Source organism: Acipenser ruthenus, chromosome 2, assembly GCF_902713425.1.
Source record: "Acipenser ruthenus chromosome 2, fAciRut3.2 maternal haplotype, whole genome shotgun sequence".
Classification (NCBI taxonomy): domain Eukaryota; kingdom Metazoa; phylum Chordata; class Actinopteri; order Acipenseriformes; family Acipenseridae; genus Acipenser; species Acipenser ruthenus.
Genome location: NC_081190.1, coordinates 65,676,806 through 65,696,908, shown reverse-complemented (window position 1 = coordinate 65,696,908; position 20,103 = coordinate 65,676,806).

Genomic DNA, 20,103 nt, shown 5'->3' with positions numbered 1-20,103 from the left:
AAATTGACATATAAAAAGGCACATTTGCGAAACTAACACAATTGGCTGATACACTGTTTACAAGCAAGGAAGGAATTAATAGTCTATTCCCAAATAGAAGGACAAACAAGATGCATGACTTACTATCTTGTGGCCACAAGATAGTAAAACATGCACTCTATCTATCTATATCTATCTCGTATCCACTCCTGGGCTCCCTAAAAAGAGAAAATTAGAAATGTACATATTTTAGATTGATTTAATTTACTATAGTTCAAATGACATGCCTAATATATTCCTAAGATCATTAAAAAAGTCTCTATTATATCGTTTTTTAAATAGCAGTAAAACACACTCTCCAACCAACAGGGAACATGTATCTACAGTTACAATTCAAATTTACAGTTTTAGTTTGAGGTTCAATAAAATATAGAAAAAAAAACACACTCTTCCTTCTCAAAACACACATATATATCTAGGCTACCACTTGGTCTATCCCTTCCAGATATGTCTATTCTATGGAATTGTGTGCTGGTTAAAATCCTTAATTGGTCTGCTTCCATTTCCAGAAAACAGTCCCTGGTAATGTGGGAGATTACACTTTTTGCTGCTAGGTATAGTATTTGCAAGGCTATAGTCATAGTAATATGTCTTTATCAGGTTGATATTGGAGTTAAGTTGTAGGCTTTGAGCAGTTTGTTTTAATTTACCACTTTCTGTCACCAAGCCACTTCTCAGTCAGTACATTTTGCTTAAAATATGTTGAGAATACCATTGTATCTGCTATAAATATTACTCAAGATGGTCTTTTTAAAATTTTAACTTAACACATCTGCTTACGTGTTTGGTTCTTCCTTAGGGGCTCAAGTAATTCAATGAGTTCTTCATCCCCAATATTTGTCCAACCAAGACTATGGTAATAAACAATAAACAGAATGCAAGGTTAATTCCTTCAGTTCTCCAAAAACATGTATTTATTACATCCCATTTAATATTTAAAACATTATAAATTGGAGACAGTCCCACCATTTTATTTACATAAAACTATGTGAACAGTGGCAGAGCCACCCTAATAATTATAAACCTGCTGGATTAGACATTTTTTCACCATAAAATGCCAGCCTGTGTATATTACACAGCCTGTGTAATATAAAGTTAAATGGTAACAATGGTAAATGGTAATAATAATAATAATAATAATAATAATAATAATAATAATAATAATAATAATAATAATAATAATATTTAGATAAAATATCCTATGTGTTGCCATTATCCTACTAGAAAGTTTCAGTAATTTATGAAACTTACAACTTTCAGTCTAAGAAGCATTTGATCTTCAGTTTAGAATGTTCCTATGGATCTAACAAGTACCTACGGGAAAGACAGAAAACATTGACAAAGACTTCCCTGTGAAAAATGAATGGTTGTCAAATTGTGTTACTATGATTTTTTTTTATAGTACTGCTGTTTTCTTATGACAAAAAGTACAAGTTTACCCTTTGTTTTAAACAATTTTTATGTAATTGTTATGTGGTTGGAACTGCAGTTTTTACTTGACCTCCAGTCTCACTGTTCATTCATTCAGAAAAAAAGTATTCTTGTACACTTAATGAAAATGAGTCTGAATAATTGCTTCAAACATGCTTGGCTTGAGAGCCTATCACCTGGGCTGCTGGTCGAGGCAGTACACACCCTAAGCTTATAAACGCTATACAGCGATGCACTATAATCAAGTTTCTACTGATTAATGTACCCACAATTTCAAACGCGCCATCATATATTATCAGAGAAAACTAAGAAACTAAGTCAAGCAGACAAATGTTCAACTATTGCATTCACAGTGGCAAAATCGATATCCGAGACTCGAAGTAAGGAGGAAAAGGCATGTAACACCTGCAAGGTCACGGAAGTGTACAAACGCACCACAAACCTGTCTTTAATTCCAAAGTATCACAGGATATAGCAAGTGTTGAATGTGAAAGTACTAATGTAGCTTGACTACGCCAGTTCAGTGCGATAAGGCACCGAACAAATTACAGAATATCCTTTAGGTTCTTTTTATTCAGATAACAGATCTAAAAATGTAGGAACAAGGTCACCAAGAAAATCAGATACATTTTAGCAAGCGTTTCTTTATTGTAAACTTCCAATACCAATACCTAGTTTCAAACGGCACTGATATAATAAAACAATTCCATTCACATATTAACAGGTAGCAATATTTCAAGCAGTTAAAACAAGGTTCACATACCGGGGCAAGCATATATATATATATATATATATATATATATATATATATATATATATATATATATATATATATATATATATATATATATAAATTGCATGCACCTCCGGTTGAAGCAACCGGAGGTGGATGGAAAGACTCCATATCGTAGCTACCGGGGCATGCAATTATATATATTTGAATGTTATTTCTGAATCTCTCCTTTAACAAGTCTGAAGGGGACACTGTATTACTTAAAAAGTGAATTAACGTCTTCAAACCTGTTAACAGTGAGCAGTTACCTTGGGATTACACCCCAGGTTCAGACGCATTGATTGGACTAATGTATCCGCAGGCGACCTAAGACTCACCGTTTCAACGGTGTCAGTAGTGCTCAACAGAAAAGAATACATACAGAAAAATATTGTATACTGGCCATGGGCTTTGGTTTTGCCCAGAGCCGTAACTAAGCATTTAGCTACCGGGGCATGCAAATATATATATATATATATATATATATATATATATATATAAATTGCATGCGCCTCCGGTTGAAGCAAACGGAGGTGGATGGAAAGACTCCATATCGCAGCTACAGTTGCATGCAAGACTCCATGTCGCAGCTACAGGGGCATAAAATGTTATTTTTTTTTCTTTTTTCTTTTTTATTTTTGGATTTTAGGAGTTAGGATGGTATTTACTCGCGCATAGTTTTGAATGTTATTTCCGAATCTCTCCTTTAACATGTCTGAAGGGGACACTGTATTACTTAAAACGTGAATTACCGTCTTCAAACCTGTTAACAGTGAGCAGTTACCTTGGGATTACACCCCAGGTTCAGACGCATTGATTGGACTAATGTATCCGCAGGCGACCTAAGACTCAACGTTTCAACGGTGTCAGTAGTGCTCAACAGAAAAGAATGCATACAGAAAAATATTGTATACTGGTCATGGGCTTTGGTTTTGGCTAGAGCCGTAACTAAGCATTTAGCTACCGGGGCATGCAAATATATATATATATATATATATATATATATATATATATATATATATATATAAATTGCATGCGCCTCCGGTTGAAGCAAACGGAGGTGGATGGAAAGACTCCATATCACAAATACAGGGGCATGCAAGACTCCATATCGCAGCTACCGGGGCATAAAATGTTATTTATTTTCTTTTTTTTTCTTGATTTTAGGAGTTAGGATGGTATTTACTCGCGCATAGTTTTGAATGTTATTTCTGAAACTCTCCTTTAACAAGTCTGAAGGGGACACTGTATTATTTAAAACGTGAATTAACGTCTTCAAACCTGTTAACAGTGAGCAGATACCTTGGGATTACACCCCAGGTTCAGACGCATTGATTGGACTAATGTATCCGCAGGCGACCTAAGACTCACCGTTTCAACGGTGTCAGTAGTGCTCAACAGAAAAGAATGCATACAGAAAAATATTGTATACTGGCCATGGGCTTTGGTTTTGCCCAGAGCCGTAACTAAGCATTTAGCTACCGGGGCATGCAAATATATATATATATATATATATATATATATATATATATATATATATATATATATATATAAATTGCATGCGCCTCCGGTTGAAGCAAACGGAGGTGGATGGAAAGACTCCATATCACAACTACCTTTGGCATGCAAGACTCCATATCGCAGCTACCGGGGCATAATATGTTATTTTTTCTCCTTTTTTTTTTTTTTTTTTTGGATGTTAGGAGTTAGGATGGTATTTACTCGCACATAGTTTTGAATGTTATTTCTGAAACTCTCCTTTAACAAGTCTGAAGGGGACACTGTATTATTTAAAACGTGAATTAACGTCATCAAACCTGTTAACAGTGAGCAGATACCTTGGGATTACACCCCAGGTTCAGATGCATTGATTGGACTAATGTATCCGCAGGCGACCTAAGACTCACCGTTTCAACGGTGTCAGTAGTGCTCAACAGAAAAGAATGCATACAGAAACATATTGTATACTGGCCATGGGCTTTGGTTTTGCCCAGAGCCGTAACTAAGCATTTAGCTACCGGGGCATGCAAATATATATATATATATATATATATATATATATATATATATATATATATATATATATATATATATATATATATATATATATATAAATTGCATGCGCCTCCGGTTGAAGCAAACGGAGGTGGATGGAAAGACTCCATATCACAAATACAGGGGCATGCAAGACTCCATATCGCAGCTACCGGGGCATAAAATGTTATTTATTTTCTTTTTTTTTCTTGATTTTAGGAGTTAGGATGGTATTTACTCGCGCATAGTTTTGAATGTTATTTCTGAAACTCTCCTTTAACAAGTCTGAAGGGGACACTGTATTATTTAAAACGTGAATTAACGTCTTCAAACCTGTTAACAGTGAGCAGATACCTTGGGATTACACCCCAGGTTCAGACGCATTGATTGGACTAATGTATCCGCAGGCGACCTAAGACTCACCGTTTCAACGGTGTCAGTAGTGCTCAACAGAAAAGAATGCATACAGAAAAATATTGTATACTGGCCATGGGCTTTGGTTTTGCCCAGAGCCGTAACTAAGCATTTAGCTACCGGGGCATGCAAATATATATATATATATATATATATATATATATATATATATATATATATATATATATATATATATATATATATATAAATTGCATGCGCCTCCGGTTGAAGCAAACGGAGGTGGATGGAAAGACTCCATATCACAAATACAGGGGCATGCAAGACTCCATATCGCAGCTACCGGGGCATAAAATGTTATTTATTTTCTTTTTTTTTCTTGATTTTAGGAGTTAGGATGGTATTTACTCGCGCATAGTTTTGAATGTTATTTCTGAAACTCTCCTTTAACAAGTCTGAAGGGGACACTGTATTATTTAAAACGTGAATTAACGTCTTCAAACCTGTTAACAGTGAGCAGATACCTTGGGATTACACCCCAGGTTTAGACGCATTGATTGGACTAATGTATCCGCAGGCGACCTAAGACTCACCGTTTCAACGGTGTCAGTAGTGCTCAACAGAAAAGAATGCATACAGAAAAATATTGTATACTGGCCATGGGCTTTGGTTTTGCCCAGAGCCGTAACTAAGCATTTAGCTACCGGGGCATGCAAATATATATATATATATATATATATATATATATATATATATATATATATATATATATATATATATATATATATATATAAATTGCATGCGCCTCCGGTTGAAGCAAACGGAGGTGGATGGAAAGACTCCATATCACAACTACCTTTGGCATGCAAGACTCCATATCGCAGCTACCGGGGCATAATATGTTATTTTTTCTCCTTTTTTTTTTTTTTTTTTTGGATGTTAGGAGTTAGGATGGTATTTACTCGCACATAGTTTTGAATGTTATTTCTGAAACTCTCCTTTAACAAGTCTGAAGGGGACACTGTATTATTTAAAACGTGAATTAACGTCATCAAACCTGTTAACAGTGAGCAGATACCTTGGGATTACACCCCAGGTTCAGACGCATTGATTGGACTAATGTATCCGCAGGCGACCTAAGACTCACCGTTTCAACGGTGTCAGTAGTGCTCAACAGAAAAGAATGCATACAGAAACATATTGTATACTGGCCATGGGCTTTGGTTTTGCCCAGAGCCGTAACTAAGCATTTAGCTACCGGGGCATGCAAATATATATATATATATATATATATATATATATATATATATATATATATATATATATATATATATATATATATATATATATATATAAATTGCATGCGCCTCCGGTTGAAGCAAACGGAGGTGGATGGAAAGACTCCATATCACAAATACAGGGGCATGCAAGACTCCATATCGCAGCTACCGGGGCATAAAATGTTATTTATTTTCTTTTTTTTTCTTGATTTTAGGAGTTAGGATGGTATTTACTCGCGCATAGTTTTGAATGTTATTTCTGAAACTCTCCTTTAACAAGTCTGAAGGGGACACTGTATTATTTAAAACGTGAATTAACGTCTTCAAACCTGTTAACAGTGAGCAGATACCTTGGGATTACACCCCAGGTTCAGACGCATTGATTGGACTAATGTATCCGCAGGCGACCTAAGACTCACCGTTTCAACGGTGTCAGTAGTGCTCAACAGAAAAGAATGCATACAGAAAAATATTGTATACTGGCCATGGGCTTTGGTTTTGCCCAGAGCCGTAACTAAGCATTTAGCTACCGGGGCATGCAAATATATATATATATATATATATATATATATATATATATATATATATATATATATATATATATATATATATATATATATATATATATAAATTGCATGCGCCTCCGGTTGAAGCAAACGGAGGTGGATGGAAAGACTCCATATCACAAATACAGGGGCATGCAAGACTCCATATCGCAGCTACCGGGGCATAAAATGTTATTTATTTTCTTTTTTTTCTTGATTTTAGGAGTTAGGATGGTATTTACTCGCGCATAGTTTTGAATGTTATTTATGAAACTCTCCTTTAACAAGTCTGAAGGGGACACTGTATTATTTAAAACGTGAATTAACGTCTTCAAACCTGTTAACAGTGAGCAGTTACCTTGGGATTACACCCCAGGTTCAGACGCATTGATTGGACTAATGTATCCGCAGGCGACCTAAGACTCACCGTTTCAACGGTGTCAGTAGTGCTCAACAGAAAAGAATGCATACAGAAAAATATTGTATACTGGCCATGGGCTTTGGTTTTGCCCAGAGCCGTAACTAAGCATTTAGCTACCGGGGCATGCAAATATATATATATATATATATATATATATATATATATATATATATATATATATATATATATATATATATATATATATATATATAAATTGCATGCGCCTCCGGTTGAAGCAAACGGAGGTGGATGGAAAGACTCCATATCACAACTACAGGGGCATGCAAGACTCCATATCGCAGCTACCGGGGCATAAAATGTTATTTTTTTTCCTTTTTTTTTTTTTTTTTTTTTGGATGTTAGGAGTTAGGATGGTATTTACTCGCGCATAGTTTTGAATGTTATTTCTGAAACTCTCCTTTAACAAGTCTGAAGGGGACACGGTATTATTTAAAACGTGAATTAACGTCTTCAAACCTGTTAACAGTGAGCAGTTACCTTGGGATTACACCCCAGGTTCAGACGCATTGATTGGACTAATGTATCCGCAGGCGACCTATTACTCACCGTTTCAACGGTGTCAGTATTCCTCAACAGAAAAGAATGCATACAGAAAAAATATTGTATACTGGCCATGGGCTTTGGTTTTGCCCAGAGCCGTAACTAAGCATTTAGCTACCGGGGCATGCAAATATATATATATATATATACAGGCCCGTATTAAGGTGTTTGGGGGCCCAGGGCTACTGACATTTCAGGGGCCCCCTTGGAGAACCCCCCCCCCCCCAAGCACAAACTCATACAATACCAACACAATAATTTCATTCGAATAGACAGTGGACAGCGTTACCACTCACATCACAGTAGCTATGGCATGCAAAATAGTGTGGTAGTCGGTACTACCACTAGCTCTCATTACCGACTGCATCGTTTCGAATTAAATCAACGCTAGTTGTAGTCGGTGGGACCATGTTTCAGGCAGCACAGCATGATATGACATTAGACAAAAACTTAGTGTAGTCGGCGCTGCTCTCAAGCCTCCTTAACATTGCAAAGTATAAAGACACATTTGACTTACCATTGCTAGATCTTATGCTTTCTTGCCTTAAAACTTAAAAAATAATTCCTTACTAATGTCCGTGAAGTCCAGTTGGCGAAGCAGGTCATGTTCAGTGAACATGAGAGTTAAATGATTGAGTCATTAAATTCAGTAATTCATTAAATTCTCTCTGAGGCGGAAAAAGTACTGTCTTACTGGCAAATAAGGGGACACTTGCTCACCTAGTGCGACCTCACCTCCTCAGTTATCGGACCCCAACATGCCGTATCAGAGCTAGCAATAGCATTATCTGTTTTGTCAGTTTCTCTCGCCTTAAATTGGCAGTTCAATGGCTGGCTCTCGTTTTTCTCCTCTGCTGTAGTGGCTGTGCACTCAGCGCTAACCGACACGCTGCTCTCTGCTTGCTCCTCTGACATGTGGCTCTTCCTAACTTTTCATTCTTCTGACACTGACTTTTAAAGAGTTTAGTGAGTTTTGGGGTACTATTTATAACCTCCTCGGATTTAGCTAGTTTGAGTTTAGTGATTTTTCTTTTTTTCGCACCGCTACTCAGCTTTTCTTATTTGAGTTAGCATAAGATTTTTTTTATTTCGTCAAATAACTACGGCATGCCAAAAGGACACAAAATGTTTTAAAAAATAGGCAAATTGTTTAGTTTAGTACGTGCTTTTTTATTTGCCAACCGTTATCAGTTTGACTTTACAGCAGTGGTCCTCAAAGTAATTTGGGCACGGGCATAAATTGATCTTACTTGGCTGTTTGCGGGCACGCTGACTATTGCATAGGTTCTTATAGTATAACGTTATATATAGAGTTTTAGTGGGAGTTATTCTTTGTTTACGCTGATAAGGCCAAGTCTCAGGCAGTAATTGTGTGTGCTGCGCTTATTTTTCAAATAATTCATATAAAATACGCAATGCAAATATTTTTAAATAACATGTTTACATAGATAACCATGAATAAACTAAAATAAGAGGATAGCGTCTCGCTTTGTGTCAATTTGTCAAATCTGTCAACACTACTCTTTTTTAAAGATCGGTCATCTCCCAGTACAATTATTCAGAGAAAGTGGATTTGTAACTTAATCTACTACGATGTTTCCCTTGTCTGGTAAAATTAAAAATATATATATAGAGAAAATTCAATTCTAAATACTGAAATGTATTATTTTTCTCAATAACAGTCGGCGAAATTCAGTTTTTACCCGGCATATTAACAGTCCGCCTCTGCTCACGAATGATTGGACTGCTGTCGGATCTTTCACTTTCCCATTGGCTACTCACTCGCCTTCAATTTTCATGCAGAATACCGTGAACGGCCTCTGCTTAATTATGATTAGACAACTGCGTAAACTTGGCAGATATTTGATTCTCCTATTGGTTAAACTTACTGTCAGTACCTGCAACTGAAACAGACAGAGTTAATGTCCCACCCAGCTAATTTATGGTTGGGCTACCGCAGAGAAAATGCAGATATTCAGTTGGATGATCGTATCGCAGAGGTACTTCAGGAAAGAAAAAAATATGTCGAGTACGTACAAGTACAGCATAAGCGAGCAGCACAGAATTTGCCAGCGGGCACCACTTTGAGGACCACTGCTTTACAGGGACGACGGGGGCCCCCCTAGAGGCGGGGCCCCGGGCTTCAGCCCATGTAGCCCATTGGCTTAACACGGCCCTGTATATATATATATATATATATATATATATATATATATATATATATATATATATATATATATATATATATATAAATTGCATGCGCCTCCGGTTGAAGCAAACGGAGGTGGATGGAAAGACTCCATATCACAAATACAGGGGCATGCAAGACTCCATATCGCAGCTACCGGGGCATAAAATGTTATTTATTTTCTTTTTTTTCTGGATGTTAGGAGTTAGGATGGTATTTACTCGCGCATAGTTTTGAATGTTATTGCTGAAACTCTCCTTTAACAAGTCTGAAGGGGACACTGTATTATTTAAAACGCGAATTAACGTCTTCAAGCCTGTTAACAGTGAGCAGATACCTTGGGATTACACCCCAGGTTCAGACGCATTGATTGGACTAATGTATCCGCAGGCGACCTAAGACTCACCGTTTCAACGGTGTCAGTAGTCCTCAACAGAAAAGAATGCATACAGAAAAAATATTGTATACTGGCCATGGACTTTGGTTTTGCCCAGAGCCGTAAATAAGGATTTAGCTAACGGGGCATGCAAATATATATATATATATATATATATATATATATATATATATATATATATATATATATATATATATATATATATAGATTGCATGCGCCTCCGGTTGAAGCAAACGGAGGTGGATGGAAAGACTCCATATCACAGCTACAGGGGCATGCAAGACTACACATCGAAGCTACACGGGCATAAAATGTTATTTTTTTTCTTTTTTTCTTTTTTATTTTTGGATGTTAGTAGTTAGGATGGTATTTTCAACGGTGTCAGAAGTGCTCAACAGAAAAGAATGCATACAGAAAAATATTGTATACTGGCCATGGGCTTTGATTTGCCCAGAGCCGTAACTAAGCATTTAGCTACCGGGGCATGCAAATATATATATATATATATATATATATATATATATATATATATATATATATATATATATATATATATATATATATATATATATAAATTGCATGCGCCTCCGGTTGAAGCAAACGGAGGTGGATGGAAAGACTCCATATCACAACTACAGGGGCATGCAAGACTCCATATCGCAGCTACCGGGGCATAAAATGTTATTTTTTTTCCTTTTTTTTTTTTTTTTTTTTGGATGTTAGGAGTTAGGATGGTATTTACTCGCGCATAGTTTTGAATGTTATTTCTGAAACTCTCCTTTAACAAGTCTGAAGGGGACACTGTATTATTTAAAACGTGAATTAACGTCTTCAAACCTGTTAACAGTGAGCAGTTACCTTGGGATTACACCCCAGGTTCAGACGCATTGATTGGACTAATGTATCCGCAGGCGACCTAAGACTCACCGTTTCAACGGTGTCAGTAGTGCTCAACAGAAAAGAATGCATACAGAAAAATATTGTATACTGGCCATGGGCTTTGGTTTTGCCCAGAGCCGTAACTAAGCATTTAGCTACCGGGGCATGCAAATATATATATATATATATATATATATATATATATATATATATATATATATATATATATATATATATATAAATTGCATGCGCCTCCGGTTGAAGCAAACGGAGGTGGATGGAAAGACTCCATATCGCAGCTACAGGGGCATGCAAGACTCCACATCGCAGCTACAGGGGCATAAAATGTTATTTTTTTTCTTTTTTTCTTTTTTATTTTTGGATGTTAGTAGTTAGGATGGTATTTTCAACGGTGTCAGTAGTGCTCAACAGAAAAGAATGCATACAGAAAAATATATTGTATACTGGCCATGGGCTTTGGTTTTGCCCAGAGCCGTAACTAAGCATTTAGCTACCGGGGCATGCAAATATATATATATATATATATATATATATATATATATATATATATATATATATATATATATATATATATAAATTGCATGCGCCTCCGGTTGAAGCAAACGGAGGTGGATGGAAAGACTCCATATCACAACTACAGGGGCATGCAAGACTCCATATCGCAGCTACCGGGGCATAAAATGTTATTTTTTTTCCTTTTTTTTTTTTTTGGATGTTAGGAGTTAGGATGGTATTTACTCGCGCATAATTTTGAATGTTATTTCTGAAACTCTCCTTTAACAAGTCTGAAGGGGTCACTGTATTATTTAAAACGTGAATTAACGTCTTCAAACCTGTTAACAGTGAGCAGTTACCTTGGGATTACACCACAGGTTCAGACGCATTGATTGGACTAATGTATCCGCAGGCGACCTAAGACTCACCGTTTCAACGGTGTCTGTAGTCCTCAACAGAAAAGAATGCATACAGAAAAAATATTGTATACTGGCCATGGGCTTTGGTTTTGCCCAGAGCCGTAACTAAGCATTTAGCTACCGGGGCATGCAAATATATATATATATATATATATATATATATATATATATATATATATATATATATATATATATATATATATATATATAAATTGCATGCGCCTCCGGTTGAAGCAAACGGAGGTGGATGGAAAGACTCCATATCACAACTACAGGGGCATGCAAGACTCCATATCGCAGCTACCGGGGCATAAAATGTTATTTTTTTTCCTTTTTTTTTTTTGGATGTTAGGAGTTAGGATGGTATTTACTCGCGCATAATTTTGAATGTTATTTCTGAAACTCTCCTTTAACAAGTCTGAAGGGGACACTGTATTATTTAAAATGTGAATTAACGTCTTCAAACCTGTTAACAGTGAGCAGTTACCTTGGGATTACACCACATTTTCAGACGCATTGATTGGACTAATGTATCCGCAGGCGACCTAAGACTCACCGTTTCAACGGTGTCAGTAGTCCTCAAAAGAAAAGAATGCATACAGAAAAAATATTGTATACTGGCCATGGGCTTTGGTTTTGCCCAGAGCCGTAACTAAGCATTTAGCTACCGGGGCATGCAAATATATATATATATATATATATATATATATATATATATATATATATATATATATATATATATATATATATATAAATTGCATGCGCCTCCGGTTGAAGCAAACGGAGGTGAATGGAAAGACTCCATATCACAACTACAGGGGCATGCAAGACTCCATATCGCAGCTACCGGGGCATAAAATGTTATTTGTTTTCTTTTTTTTCTTTTTTTTTTTTTGGATGTTAGGAGTTAGGATGGTATTTACTCGCGCATAGTTTTGAATGTTATTTCTGAAACTCTCCTTTAACAAGTCTGAAGGGGACACTGTATTATTTAAAACGTGAATTAACGTCTTCAAACCTGTTAACAGTGAGCAGTTACCTTGGGATTACACCCCAGGTTCAGACGCATTGATTGGACTAATGTATCCGCAGGCGACCTAAGACTCACCGTTTCAACGGTGTCAGTAGTGCTCAACAGAAAAGAATGCATTCAGAAAAATATTGTATACTGGCCATGGGCTTTGATTTGCCCAGAGCCGTAACTAAGCATTTAGCTACCGGGGCATGCAAATATATATATATATATATATAAATTGCATGCGCCTCCGGTTGAAGCAAACGGAGGTGGATGGAAAGACTCCATATCACAACTACAGGGGCATGCAAGACTCCATATCGCAGCTACCGGGGCATAAAATGTTATTTCTTTTCTTTTTTTTCTTTTTTTTTTTTTTGGATGTTAGGAGTTAGGATGGTATTTACTCGCGCATAGTTTTGAATGTTATTTCTGAAACTCTCCTTTAACAAGTCTGAAGGGGACACTGTATTATTTAAAACGTGAATTATCGTCTTCAAACCTGTTAACAGTGAGCAGTTACCTTGGGATTACACCCCAGGTTCAGACGCATTGATTGGACTAATGTATCCGCAGGCGACCTAAGACTCACCGTTTCAACGGTGTCAGTAGTGCTCAACAGAAAAGAATACATACAGAAATATATTGTATACTGGCCATGGGCTTTCGTTTTGCCCAGAGCCGTAACTAAGCATTTAGCTACCGGGGCATGCAAATATATATATATATATATATATATATATATATATATATATATATATATATATATATATATATATATATATAAATTGCATGCGCCTCCGGTTGAAGCAAACGGAGGTGGATGGAAAGACTCCATATCACAGCTACAGGGGCATGCAAGACTACACATCGCAGCTACAGGGGCATAAAATGTTATTTTTTTTCTTTTTTTCTTTTTTATTTTTGGATGTTAGTAGTTAGGATGGTATTTTCAACGGTGTCAGAAGTGCTCAACAGAAAAGAATGCATACAGAAAAATATTGTATACTGGCCATGGGCTTTGATTTGCCCAGAGCCGTAACTAAGCATTTAGCTACCGGGGCATGCAAATATATATATATATATATATATATATATATATATATATATATATATATATATATATATATATATATATATATAAATTGCATGCGCCTCCGGTTGAAGCAAACGGAGGTGGATGGAAAGACTCCATATCACAACTACAGGGGCATGCAAGACTCCATATCGCAGCTACCGGGGCATAAATTGTTATTTATTTTCTTTTTTTTCTTTTTTTTTTGGATGTTAGGAGTTAGGATGGTATTTACTCGCGCATAGTTTTGAATGTTATTTCTGAAACTCTCCTTTAACAAGTCTGAAGGGGACACTGTATTATTTAAAACGTGAATTAACGTCTTCAAACCTGTTAACAGTGAGCAGTTACCTTGAGATTACACCCCAGGTTCAGACGCATTGATTGGACTAATGTATCCGCAGGCGACCTAAGACTCACCGTTTCAACGGTGTCAGTAGTCCTCAACAGAAAAGAATGCATACAGAAAAATATTGTATACTGGCCATGGGCTTTGGTTTTGCCCAGAGCCGTAACTAAGCATTTAGCTACCGGGGCATGCAAATATATATTATTTATTTATTTCTTAGCAGACGCCCTTATATATAAATTGCATGCGCCTCCGGCTGAAGCAAACGGAGGTGGATGGAAAGACTCCATATCGCAGCTACAGGGGCATGCAAGACTCCACATCGCAGCTACAGGGGCATAAAATGTTATTTTTTTCTTTTTTTCTTTTTTATTTTTGGATGTTAGTAGTTAGGATGGTATTTTCAACGGTGTCAGTAGTGCTCAACAGAAAAGAATGCATACAGAAAAATATTGTATACTGGCCATGGGCTTTGATTTGCCCAGAGCCGTAACTAAGCATTTAGCTACCGGGGCATGCAAATATATATATATATATATATAAATTGCATGCGCCTCCGGTTGAAGCAAACGGAGGTGGATGGAAAGACTCCATATCACAACTACAGGGGCATGCAAGACTCCATATCGCAGCTACCGGGGCATAAAATGTTATTTCTTTTCTTTTTTTTCTTTTTTTTTTTTTTGGATGTTAGGAGTTAGGATGGTATTTACTCGCGCATAGTTTTGAATGTTATTTCTGAAACTCTCCTTTAACAAGTCTGAAGGGGACACTGTATTATTTAAAACGTGAATTATCGTCTTCAAACCTGTTAACAGTGAGCAGTTACCTTGGGATTACACCCCAGGTTCAGACGCATTGATTGGACTAATGTATCCGCAGGCGACCTAAGACTCACCGTTTCAACGGTGTCAGTAGTGCTCAACAGAAAAGAATACATACAGAAATATATTGTATACTGGCCATGGGCTTTCGTTTTGCCCAGAGCCGTAACTAAGCATTTAGCTACCGGGGCATGCAATATATATATATATATATATATATATATATATATATATATATATATATATATATATATATATATATATATATATATATATATAAATTGCATGCGCCTCCGGTTGAAGCAAACGGAGGTGGATGGAAAGACTCCATATCACAGCTACAGGGGCATGCAAGACTACACATCGCAGCTACAGGGGCATAAAATGTTATTTTTTTTCTTTTTTTCTTTTTTATTTTTGGATGTTAGTAGTTAGGATGGTATTTTCAACGGTGTCAGAAGTGCTCAACAGAAAAGAATGCATACAGAAAAATATTGTATACTGGCCATGGGCTTTGATTTGCCCAGAGCCGTAACTAAGCATTTAGCTACCGGGGCATGCAAATATATATATATATATATATATATATATATATATATATATATATATATATATATATATATATATATAAATTGCATGCGCCTCCGGTTGAAGCAAACGGAGGTGGATGGAAAGACTCCATATCACAAATACAGGGGCATGCAAGACTCCATATCGCAGCTACCGGGGCATAAATTGTTATTTATTTTCTTTTTTTTCTTTTTTTTTTGGATGTTAGGAGTTAGGATGGTATTTACTCGCGCATAGTTTTGAATGTTATTTCTGAAACTCTCCTTTAACAAGTCTGAAGGGGACCCTGTATTATTTAAAACGTGAATTAACGTCTTCAAACCTGTTAACAGTGAGCAGTTACCTTGGGATTACACCCCAGGTTCAGACGCATTGATTGGACTAATGTATCCGCAGGCGACCTAAGACTCACCGTTTCAACGGTGTCAGTAGTCCTCAACAGAAAAGAATGCATACAGAAAAATATTGTATACTGGCCATGGGCTTTGGTTTTGCCCAGAGCCGTAACTAAGCATTTAGCTACCGGGGCATGCAAATATATATTATTTATTTATTTCTTAGCAGACGCCCTTATATATAAATTGCATGCGCCTCCGGCTGAAGCAAACGGAGGTGGATGGAAAGACTCCATATCGCAGCTACAGGGGCATGCAAGACTCCACATCGCAGCTACAGGGGCATAAAATGTTATTTTTTTCTTTTTTTCTTTTTTATTTTTGGATGTTAGTAGTTAGGATGGTATTTTCAACGGTGTCAGTAGTGCTCAACAGAAAAGAATGCATACAGAAAAATATTGTATACTGGCCATGGGCTTTGATTTGCCCAGAGCCGTAACTAAGCATTTAGCTACCGGGGCATGCAAATATATATATATATATATATATATATATATATATATATATATATATATATATATATATATATATATATATAAATTGCATGCGCCTCCGGTTGAAGCAAACGGAGGTGGATGGAAAGACTCCATATCGCAGCTACAGGGGCATGCAAGACTCCACATCGCAGCTACAGGGGCATAAAATGTTATTTTTTTTCTTTTTTTATTTTTTATTTTTGGATGTTAGTAGTTAGGATGGTATTTTCAACGGTGTCAGTAGTGCTCAACAGAAAAGAATGCATACAGAAAAATATATTGTATACTGGCCATGGGCTTTGGTTTTGCCCAGAGCCGTAACTAAGCATTTAGCTACCGGGGCATGCAAATATATATATATATATATATATATATATATATATATATATATATATATATATATATATATAAATTGCATGCGCCTCCGGTTGAAGCAAACGGAGGTGGATGGAAAGACTCCATATCACAACTACAGGGGCATGCAAGACTCCATATCGCAGCTACCGGGGCATAAAATGTTATTTTTTTTCCTTTTTTTTTTTTTGGATGTTAGGAGTTAGGATGGTATTTACTCGCGCATAATTTTGAATGTTATTTCTGAAACTCTCCTTTAACAAGTCTGAAGGGGTCACTGTATTATTTAAAACGTGAATTAACGTCTTCAAACCTGTTAACAGTGAGCAGTTACCTTGGGATTACACCACAGGTTCAGACGCATTGATTGGACTAATGTATCCGCAGGCGACCTAAGACTCACCGTTTCAACGGTGTCAGTAGTCCTCAACAGAAAAGAATGCATACAGAAAAATATTGTATACTGGCCATGGGCTTTGGTTTTGCCCAGAGCCGTAACTAAGCATTTAGCTACCGGGGCATGCAAATATATATATATATATATATATATATATATATATATATATATATATATATATATATATAAATTGCATGCGCCTCCGGTTGAAGCAAACGGAGGTGGATGGAAAGACTCCATATCACAACTACAGGGGCATGCAAGACTCCATATCGCAGCTACCGGGGCATAAAATGTTATTTTTTTTCCTTTTTTTTTTTTGGATGTTAGGAGTTAGGATGGTATTTACTCGCGCATAATTTTGAATGTTATTTCTGAAACTCTCCTTTAACAAGTCTGAAGGGGACACTGTATTATTTAAAATGTGAATTAACGTCTTCAAACCTGTTAACAGTGAGCAGTTACCTTGGGATTACACCACAGGTTCAGACGCATTGATTGGACTAATGTATCCGCAGGCGACCTAAGACTCACCGTTTCAACGGTGTCAGTAGTCCTCAACAGAAAAGAATGCATACAGAAAAAATATTGTATACTGGCCATGGGCTTTGGTTTTGCCCAGAGCCGTAACTAAGCATTTAGCTACCGGGGCATGCAAATATATATATATATATATATATATATATATATATATATATATATATATATATATATATAAATTGCATGCGCCTCCGGTTGAAGCAAACGGAGGTGAATGGAAAGACTCCATATCACAACTACAGGGGCATGCAAGACTCCATATCGCAGCTACCGGGGCATAAAATGTTATTTGTTTTCTTTTTTTTCTTTTTTTTTTTTTGGATGTTAGGAGTTAGGATGGTATTTACTCGCGCATAGTTTTGAATGTTATTTCTGAAACTCTCCTTTAACAAGTCTGAAGGGGACACTGTATTATTTAAAACGTGAATTAACGTCTTCAAACCTGTTAACAGTGAGCAGTTACCTTGGGATTACACCCCAGGTTCAGACGCATTGATTGGACTAATGTATCCGCAGGCGACCTAAGACTCACCGTTTCAACGGTGTCAGTAGTGCTCAACAGAAAAGAATGCATACAGAAATATATTGTATACTGGCCATGGGCTTTGATTTGCCCAGAGCCGTATCTAAGCATTTAGCTACCGGGGCATGCAAATATATATATATATATATAAATTGCATGCGCCTCCGGTTGAAGCAAACGGAGGTGGATGGAAAGACTCCATATCACAACTACAGGGGCATGCAAGACTCCATATCGCAGCTACCGGGGCATAAAATGTTATTTCTTTTTTTTTTTTTCTTTTTTTTTTTTGGATGTTAGGAGTTAGGATGGTATTTACTCGCGCATAGTTTTGAATGTTATTTCTGAAACTCTCCTTTAACAAGTCTGAAGGGGACACTGTATTATTTAAAACGTGAATTAACGTCTTCAAACCTGTTAACAGTGAGCAGTTACCTTGGGATTACACCCCAGGTTCAGACGCATTGATTGGACTAATGTATCCGCAGGCGACCTAAGACTCACCGTTTCAACGGTGTCAGTAGTGCTCAACAGAAAAGAATGCATACAGAAATATATTGTATACTGGCCATGGGCTTTCGTTTTGCCCAGAGCCGTAACTAAGCATTTAGCTACCGGGGCATGCAAATATATATATATATATATATATATATATATATATATATATATATATATATATATATATATATATATATAAATTGCATGCGCCTCCGGTTGAAGCAAACGGAGGTGGATGGAAAGACTCCATATCACAGCTACAGGGGCATGCAAGACTACACATCGCAGCTACAGGGGCATAAAATGTTATTTTTTTTCTTTTTTTCTTTTTTATTTTTGGATGTTAGTAGTTAGGATGGTATTTTCAACGGTGTCAGAAGTGCTCAACAGAAAAGAATGCATACAGAAAAATATTGTATACTGGTCATGGGCTTTGATTTGCCCAGAGCCGTAACTAAGCATTTAGCTACCGGGGCATGCAAATATATATATATATATATATATATATATATATATATATATATATATATATATATATATATATATATATATATATAATTGCATGCGCCTCCGGTTGAAGCAAACGGAGGTGGATGGAAAGACTCCATATCACAACTACAGGGGCATGCAAGACTCCATATCGCAGCTACCGGGGCATAAAATGTTATTTATTTTCTTTTTTTTCTTTTTTTTTTTGGATGTTAGGAGTTAGGATGGTATTTACTCGCGCATAGTTTTGAATGTTATTTCTGAAACTCTCCTTTAACAAGTCTGAAGGGGACACTGTATTATTTAAAACGTGAATTAACGTCTTCAAACCTGTTAACAGTGAGCAGTTACCTTGGGATTACACCCCAGGTTCAGACGCATTGATTGGACTAATGTATCCGCAGGCGACCTAAGACTCACCGTTTCAACGGTGTCAGTAGTCCTCAACAGAAAAGAATGCATACAGAAAAATATTGTATACTGGCCATGGGCTTTGGTTTTGCCCAGAGCCGTAACTAAGCATTTAGCTACCGGGGCATGCAAATATATATTATTTATTTATTTCTTAGCAGACGCCCTTATATATAAATTGCATGCGCCTCCGGCTGAAGCAAACGGAGGTGGATGGAAAGACTCCATATCGCAGCTACAGGGGCATGCAAGACTCCACATCGCAGCTACAGGGGCATAAAATGTTATTTTTTTCTTTTTTTCTTTTTTATTTTTGGATGTTAGTAGTTAGGA